The sequence below is a fragment of the Microcebus murinus genome, chromosome 31 (genome assembly GCF_040939455.1).
Source record: "Microcebus murinus isolate Inina chromosome 31, M.murinus_Inina_mat1.0, whole genome shotgun sequence".
NCBI classification, from domain to species: Eukaryota; Metazoa; Chordata; class Mammalia; order Primates; family Cheirogaleidae; genus Microcebus; species Microcebus murinus.
The window spans coordinates 5,968,468-5,977,500 of NC_134134.1; the positions used below are offsets into that span (position 1 = coordinate 5,968,468).

The following is a 9,033-nucleotide window of genomic DNA, read 5'->3' on the forward strand; positions in this document are numbered from 1 at the left end:
CGCCATCACCACCGAGGGCCCTTTCTTCGCCCTGGGCAGAGAGCGGGAGGCAGGCAAAGGGGTGGCGGGGCTGGGGGGAGGTGGCGAGAGGAGAGGGGCAGGCCCTGACGGGGGACACGCTTGGGGAGACCGAATGAAGGGCATCCTAGGGAGGGGCCGGGAGGTGCACGTCATGCTGTCCCCACCCCTCACGAGGGTCCTGAGTCAGGAGCAGGGACAAACAGGAGGGAAGCCCCCAGGGCTCAACCGTTGCTGGCCCGAGAGTCGCGGAGCGTGGCAGGGCGGGCTTGGCGGGAGGGCCGCCCCCGCCCCGCCCCCGTGGCTATAAAGGTGGCGGGCGCGTCATCACCAGGGTCAAACGCAAACTTGGAGAACTCGATTACCCGGCCTAGAGAAAGGCTCCTCTGTCATCTGGAGGCCAACCGCCACCTTTGGTGCATAGAGAGACGTCATTCGGTGTTTTTATGGAGGCGATGACGGTGATGAAGAAGATGACGACTGCTCCCGCACCTCCCACCGCCGCCGTACCCTCTGGCCGCCGCTCCCGATGCCACCGCCCCCTCTGTCCACCGCTCTGATGCCACCGCCCCCTCTGTCCACCGCTCCGATGTCGCCGCTCCCTCCGGCCACTGCTCCTGATGTCGCCGCTCCCTCCCGCTGCTGCTCCCGATGCCGCCGCTCCCGATGCCGCCACCTACACCGAAGATAAATTTAAGATGGCCTAGGTGTCCAGGGCTTATAAAACGTACAGTAGTGGACGGTCACGTGCCAGGCCTCCACAGTCACTGAGCCCTGACTACGAACTCACAGACTCACCCGGTGCCACCTCCCACCCTGCGAGCTCCAGTCACGGTGAGTGCCCTCGACCGGCGTCCCACCACACAGACACCTAGTACACCGCATTTCTTCAATTATTACAAGTAGCTGCACATTTCTTTGCACCATAACTGTACAATACACCTCCACGCATAGGTAGAGGGGGGGAGAGGAGGGAAGTGGCCAATCTTCATTTATTATTGGGTAACATGGAGGCAGGGGAGGCAGTTTTTTCCCCGTCCTCCTCCTCCTCCTCCTCCTTTTTCCCCTTCTCCTTTATTTGGTTTCTTCCTTCCTTTTCCTGTATTCCTCTCCCAGTTCCCCCCTTCCATTGTCTTCATAGATTTGGATCAGATATAGACATTTTCTAGGTTGGGCTTTAATAAGACTGTGGGAGTAGGAAAAAACTAAGCTGCCCACCATGACGCAAGGGAATGGAAGTCTGAATGCCATTTAGTGCTGTGCCTTTCTGATATTTAGTGCTTTCGGGAAATTCTATCTGTCTGCTATTCCATTGGAATATATCCTCTGGATCACTACTGCATGCCCATATCCCAGCTTTTTGGTGAGCAGTCCTGTATGATCCTTACAAAAAAGCCACAAGTTGTTCTGCAATTCATTCTGTGATTTAAATTTTTAAACGATATTCCATAAATCTAAAAAAAAAAAAAAAACCAAGATAAAACAGAAAGAAGGAAAAGAAAAAAAAGAAATCCCAGAGCAGAGGCCTACAGTGGGGGAGGGGAGGCAGGGAGGGAGTGGCAGGAGGGGCGCCTCACTGGGACAACAGGGTGGGTGGGGTGGACTGAGACCCGCCTGAGGCTAGATCTGCCTCAGGGCTGGCAGGCCCAGGAAGAACCATGTGTTACACTGCAGCAGATTCGAAAGCGAACCTCCACACCTGGGGTGGGGGGGTCCAATCTTAAGCTCCCAACATCACCTGATTTTACCCATCCCCATGTCTGATCAAAGTGGCAGCTAGGTGACACCTAACTACTGGTTCCAGTGTCTGCCAGACAAGAAGAGACCCTCTTTGCTACACTAGAGAGCACGTGAGTTTTGGGTAAACGTCCGGTAGCTGGCCTGTGATTAGCAATCATCCTTATCTTAACTGAAAACAATCCAAGCCTTTAGGCAGAAGTTCATTTCTTTCATTCATTGCAAATCAAAGAATCTTTTTTTTTTTTTTCTTTTCAGCATCAGAACAAATCAAAGAATCTTTCAACCCAGCTGTAAACCTGTACAACCGGCACCCTGGCATCCCCCTCCCCCCACTTCCAGTTGTCAGGTAAGACTAATATGTCAATTCCATATATCCATGTGTGATTTTACATGTCATTCCTGTCTCCCTCAAATGTATGAAGCTAAACTAGAACCCGCCCCACCCCAATGGGAACCCTTGCGCAAGGCTTCTTGGGTGCAGCTCTCTAGTTCATGGTCTGGGACATTGGGCTCAGAATAAAACTCTTTCAATTATTCTGCAGTGTTTTGGATTTCTCACATTCTTGTATCTGTGGGAGCTTTTTTTTTTCTATTACATCTGATCCGGATCGCTAGCTAGGTGTTCATATTTTTGGACGGTGGAGGTGCTCAAGGTTATCTTTGTACATCCCACGTTGGGGTAAGCCACAGTGAATATGCTTTTCGCCTTCCGAGGGCTAGCGCTTATGGCCATATCTTAACCGGGGCTCACAGCGATATTTTTTTTTTTTTTGAGCTGCTGGCACTTTCCACCTAGGTGTCCAAGTATGCCCTTTAAATGAATGCTTGTATTGAGGAACCACGAAGTGGGTTTTTTGTCATTTATCTGGTCCTCAATCCCCATTATTTATCATCTCCCCCCCCATCCACACACACACAGGTTAGTTCATCTCTGCAGAAAAGCTGCTGGAGATTGTTTCTCCACCGAATGCTTTCTGTTGACAGTATCTAAGACGACAAGGAGTACCAGGCATTCTGCTCTAAGATTAAAATTGCATCTATCAGTATGGTCCTATTTTACTTCTTGTGTGAATTTAGTGGGTTTCATAAAAGCTGATCTTGACTTCCACAACAGAGACGAGTGGGTTTCTCTTATGTTTGTGTAGTTCTGTAGGGCTGGTGCCTTCCCAGAAGCGATCATCTTCCTAAGTAGGCTATATCCCACGAACTTGGGAAGGTGCAAAGAGTGACTTGTTGACCACCCTTACATTAAAGGATGTATCTGAATCTGTGACTGGAATGGGTCGGTATCTGATCAGAAAGCACTGCCAGAGGAGGAGACGTTTCATTTCTTTTCCTGATTTTACCTGTCCATAGCAAATGTCTCTGTTTCCCTAGGACGTGGTATTTTTCCTCACAAGAATTTTGAATGGCTCCATGTGCCTCTCGACTGACTGCAAAGCACAGACTCCAGGATCTCCACCCGTTGGCTCTGTCTATCCAAGCACGGACTCCACGCCTCTGTCTATCCAAGCACGGACTTCACGCCTCTGTCTATCCAAGCACGGACTCCACGCCTCTGCCTATCCAAGCACGGACTCCACGGAAAGGTAAGGTGGGTAGGGGGGATATGTTTATTTGGAAAACTGAGAGTTTGAACCGCACTGTTTTATTTGTTAGAAACGTAAACTTTGTCAATTCACATGGCCCTGCTGAGGCCCAGTCACCTAAAGGGTAGGAAATGCAATTTATAGATTGATCTCTCTCTCTCTCTCTCCTCCCTTTTTATTTTCTCTTCTTTTGGCAGGCTCTCACTCTGGTTCCCAGGCTAAAGGGCAGTGGCATCCTCATAGCTCACTGCCACCTCAAACTCCTGGCCTCCAGCGATCCTCTCACCCAGGCTTCCCAAAGTGCAGGGATGAGGGAGTTCTTGTTTCTGTTTTTCATTTTGTTTTTCATCTGATGTCTTTTAGGGTCATAGCCTCAGAAATTTAGATCTGTTTTTTGAACTCATCCTAGGGGCTAATTGGGATTCGAATAGGTACTACTGGGAATTTCAACAGTACTGCCAGGAAGGGAGGGAGGGAAAAAGCAGCATCAGGCAAGTATAGTGCCACACGCCTGTAGTCCCAGGGACTCGTTAGGATGAGGCAGGATGATCAATGGAGCCCAGGTATTTGAGGTTGCAGTGACCAAGGATACAATATACCATGTTCCATAGAGGGAGACAGACCCTGTCACTCACCTGAAAACTATACAAATAGTAGGTACCATAATAATTAATAATTAAGCAAAAGGGGTTGGGCGTGGTGTCCCATGCCTATTATCCTAGCACTCTGGGAGGCTGATGTGGGTGGATTGCTCAAAGTCAGGAGTTCAAAACCAGCCTGAGCAAGAGCAAGACCGTCTCTACTATAAATAGAAAGAAATTAATTGACCAACTAAACACACACACACACACACACACACACACACACACACAAACATAATAAGCCGGGCATGGTGGTGCATGTCTGTAGTCCCAGCTAATCCGGAGGCTTAGACAAAAGGATCACTTGAGGGCCAGGCGCGGTGGCTCACGCCTGTAATCCTAGCTCTCTGGGAGGCCGAAGCGGGCGGATTGCTCGAGGTCGGGAGTTCGAAACCAGCCTGAGCAAGAGCGAGACCCCGTCTCTAATATGAATAGGAAGAAACTAATTGGCCAACTAATATATATAGAAAAAATTAGCCGGGCCTGGTGGCTCATGCCTGTAGTCCCAGCTACTGGGGAGGCTGTACAGAAGGATCACTTGACCCCAGGAGTTTGAGGTTGCTGTGACCTAAGCTGACGCCATATCACTCTAGTCCTTGCCCCAAAAGAGACTCTGTCCCCCCCAAAAAATTATGAAACAGTGACTTACCAAAAACGCAGGGAGGAAAAGATAAAAATTTCTCTCTCTCTCTCTCTCTCTCTCTATATATATATATATATATATAGATATAGATATAGATATAGATAGATATAGATATAGATATATCTGCTATGAATAGAATAAAAGAGATAAGCAGGGAGGGAGAAATAAAATTGATCTCAGGCCCAGGACACCTGTAATCCTAGCTCTCTGGGAGGCCGAAGCGGGCGGATTGCTCGAGGTCGGGAGTTCAAAACCAGCCTGAGCAAGAGCAAGACCATCTCTACTATAAATTGGAAGAAATTAATTGACCAACTAAACACACACACACACACACACACACACACACACACACACACACACACACAAACAAACATAATAAGCCGGGCATGGTGGTGCATGTCTGTAGTCCCAGCTACTCAGGAGGCAGAGACAGAAGGATCACATGAGCCCAGGCGTTTGAGGTTGCTGTGCACTAAGCTGACGCCAGAGGACTCTAGTCCGGGCACCAAAAGTGAGGCTTGTCCCAATAAAAAATTAAGGAAACAGGACTTACCAGAAGGAGCAGGGAGGGAGTGATAAAAATTTCTCTCTCTCTCTCTGTCTCTCTCTCTCTCTCTCTCTCTCTCTATATATATATATATATATATATATGCTCTAGACAGAATAAAAGGGATAAGCAGGGAGGGAGAGATAAAAATTTCTCTCAGGCCCAGCACACCTGTAATCCTAGCTCTCTGAGAGGCCCAGGTGGGAGGATTGCTCAAGGTCAGGAGTTCAAACCAGCCTCACAAGAGCAAGACCTCATCTCTACTATAAATAGAAACAAATTGTTTGGCCAAGAAATATATATAGAAAGAAGAATTAGCCGGGCATGGTGGCGCATGCCTGTAGTCCCAGCTACTTGGGAGGATGAGACAGAAGAATCACTTGAGCACTAAAGTTTGAGGTTGTTTTGAGCTAAGCTGACGCCATAGCACTCTAGCCGGGGCACCAAAAGTGAGACTCTGTCTCAAAAAATAAATAAATAAATAATTAATTAAATAAATAAATAAATTAAGAAAACGGGACTTGCCAGAAAAAGCCGGGAGGGAGAGATAAAAATTTCCCTCTCACTCTCTCTCTCTCTCTCTCTCTCTCTCTCTCTGTCTCTGTCTCTCTCTCTCTCTCTATATATATATATATCTGCTATAGACAGAATAAAAGAGATAAGCAGGGAGGGAGAGATAAAAATTTCTCTCAGGCACTATGGGAGGTCTAGGCGGTTGATTTCTCAAGGTCAGGAGTTCAAATCCAGCCTGAGCAAGAGCTAGACCATCTCTACTATAAATAGGAAGAAATTAATTGACCAACTAAAGACACACACACACACAAACATAATAAGCCGTGCATGGTGGTGCATGTCTGTAGTCCCAGCTACTCAGGAGGCAGAGACTGAAGGATCACATGAGCCCAGGAGTTTGAGGTTGCTGTGTGCTAAGCTGACGCCAGAGGGCTCTTGTCCGGGCACCAAAAGTGAGGATTGTCCCAATAAAAAAATTACGGAAAAGGGACTTACCAAAAGGAGCAGGGAGGGAGAGATAAAAATTTATCTCTCTCTCTCTCTCTCTCTTTCTATATATATATATATATATATCTGCTACAGACAGAATAAAAGGGATAAGCAAAACGGGAGAGATAAAAATTTCTCTCAGGCCCAGCACACCTATAATCCTCGCTCTCTGGGAGGCCGAGGTGGGAGGATTGCTCGAGGTCAGGAGTTCAAACCAGCTCGAGCAAGAGCAAGACCCCATCTCTACTACAAATAGAAAGAAATTAAATGCCAACTAAGCACACACACACACACACACACACACACACACACACACACACACACACACACATAATAAGCCGGGCATGGTGGCACATGCTTCTAGTCCTAGCTATTCGGGAGGCTGAGACAGAAGGGTCACTTGAGCCCAGGAATTTGAGGTTGCTGTGAACTAAGCTGACGCCATAGCACTCTAGCCTTGGCACCAAAAGTGAGACATTGTCTTAAAAAAAAAAATAAAATTAAGGCCGGGCGCTGTGGCTCACGCATGTAATCCTAGCTCTTGGGAGGCCGAGGCGGGAGGATTGCTCAAGGTCACGAGTTCAAAACCAGCCTGAGCAAGAGCGAGACCCCGTCTCTACTATAAAGAGAAAGAAATTAATTGGCCAACTGTTATATATATATAAAAAAAAAAATTAGCCAGGCATAGTGGCGCATGCCTGTAGTCCTAGCTACTCGGGAGGCTGAGGCAGAAGGATCACTCGAGCCCAGGAGTTTGAGGTTGCTGTGAGCTAGGCTGACGCCACGGCACTCACTCTAGCCTGGACAACAAAGTGAGACTCTGTCTCAAAAAAAAAAAAAAAAAAAAAAATTAAGAAAAAGGGACTTAGCAGGAAAAGCAGGGAGGGAGAGGTAAAAATTTCTCTGTCTCTCTCTCTCTCTCTGTCTCTGTCTCTCTCTCTCTCTCTCTCTATATATATATATATATATATATAAATCTGCTATAGACAGAATAAAAGAGATAAGGAGGGAGGGAGAGATAAAAATTTCTCTCAGGCCAAACACAACTGTAATCCTAGCTCTCTGACAGGCCAAGGTGGGAGGATTGCTCGAGGTCAGGAGTTCAAAGCAGCTGGAGCAAGAGCCAGACCCCATCTCTACTATAAATAGAAAGAAATTAATTGGCCAACTAAACACACACACACACACACACACACACACACAATAAGCCGGGCATGGTGGCACATGCTTGTAGTCCTAGGTACTCGGGAGGCTGAGACAGAAGGATCACTTGAGCCCAGGGGTTTGAGGTTGTTGTGAGCTAAGCTGCCACGATAGCACTCTAGCCCGACACCAAAACTGAGACTGTGTCTCAAAAAAAAAAAAAATTAAGAAAAAGGTACTTGTCAGAAAAAGCAGGGAGGAAGAGATAAAAATTTCTGTTTCTCTCTCTCTCTCTCTCTCTCTCTCTCTCTCTCTCTCTCTCTCTCTCTCCCTCTCTCTCTCTCTCTCTCTCTCTCTATATATATATATATATATATATATATATATATGTCTTCTATAGAAGAATAAACTAGATGAGCAGGGAGGGAGAGATAAAAATTTCTCTCTCTCTCTCTCTCTCTCTATATATATATATATATACACACACACACACACACATATATATCTGCTATAGACAGAATAAAAGAGATAAGCAGGGAAGAGAGATAAAAATTTCTCTCAGGCCCAGCACACCTGTAATCCTAGCTCTCTGAGAGGCCGAGACAGGACGATTGCTGGAGGTCAAGAGTTCAAACCAGCTCGAGCAAGAGCAAGACCCCATCTCTACTATAAATAGAAAGAAATTGATTGGCCAACTAATATATATAGAAAGAAAAATTAGCCATGCATGGTTGCACATGCCTGTAGTCCCAGCTACTTCGGAGGCTGAGAGAGAAGGATCACTTGAGCCCAGAAGTTTGAGGTTGCTGTGAGCTAAGCTGACGCCATAGCACTCTAGCCCGGGAACCAGAAGTGAGACTCTGTCTCAAAAAAAAAAAATTAAGAAAAGAGACTTAACAGAAAAAGCAAGGAAGGAGAGATAAAAATTTCTGTCAATCTCTCTCTCTCTCTCTCTCTCTGTATATATATATATGTATGTATATATATATCTGCTATAGACAGAATAAATGAAATAACCAGGGAGGGAGTGATAAAAATGTCTCTCAGGCCCAACACACCTAAAATGCTTGCTCTCTGGGAGGCCCAGGTGGGAGGATTGCTCGAGGTCAGGAGTTCAAGCCAGACTCAGCAAGAGCAAGATGCCATCTCTACTATAAATAGACAGAAATTTATTGGCCAAGTAATATATATAGAAAGAAAAATCAGCCGGGCATGATGGCGCATGCCTGTATTCCCAGCTACTCGGGAGGCTGAGACAGAAGGCTCATTTGAGCCCAGGAGTTTGAATTTGCTGTGAGCTAAGCTGATGCGATAGTACTCTAGCCGGGGCATCAAAAGTGAGACACTGTCTCAAAAAAAAAAAAAATTAAGAAAAAGGGACTTACCAGAAAAAGCAGGGAGGGAGAGATAAAAATTTCTCTCTCTCTCTCTCTGTCTCTCTCTCTTTATATATATATATATATATATGTATATATAATCTGCTATAGACAGAATAAAAGAGATAAGCAGGGAGGGAGAGATAAAAATTTCTCTCAGTCCCAGCACACCTGTAATCCTAGCTCTCTGGGAGTCCAAGGCGAGAGGATTGCTCGAGGTCAGGAGTTCAAACCAGCCCGAGCAAGAGCAAGACCCCATCTCTACTATAAATAGAAAGAAATTAATTGGCCCATTAATATATATAGAAAGAAAAATGAGCCGGGCATGGTGGCG

The 9,033-nt window shown here is 46.4% G+C and overlaps 1 long non-coding RNA gene across 1 annotated transcript in view; it reads left to right on the forward strand.

The window, feature by feature from the left end:
* The first annotated feature begins 291 nt into the window (after nt 1–291).
* Nucleotides 292–9,033, forward strand: part of LOC142865714 (uncharacterized) — a 59,214-nt gene continuing 50,472 nt past the window's right edge. Inside the window, exons 1-3 of the long non-coding RNA XR_012915868.1 lie at nt 292–852; nt 2,014–2,104; nt 3,136–3,347. This is a non-coding gene — a long non-coding RNA (uncharacterized LOC142865714). The remainder of the gene's footprint in view (nt 853–2,013; nt 2,105–3,135; nt 3,348–9,033) is intronic.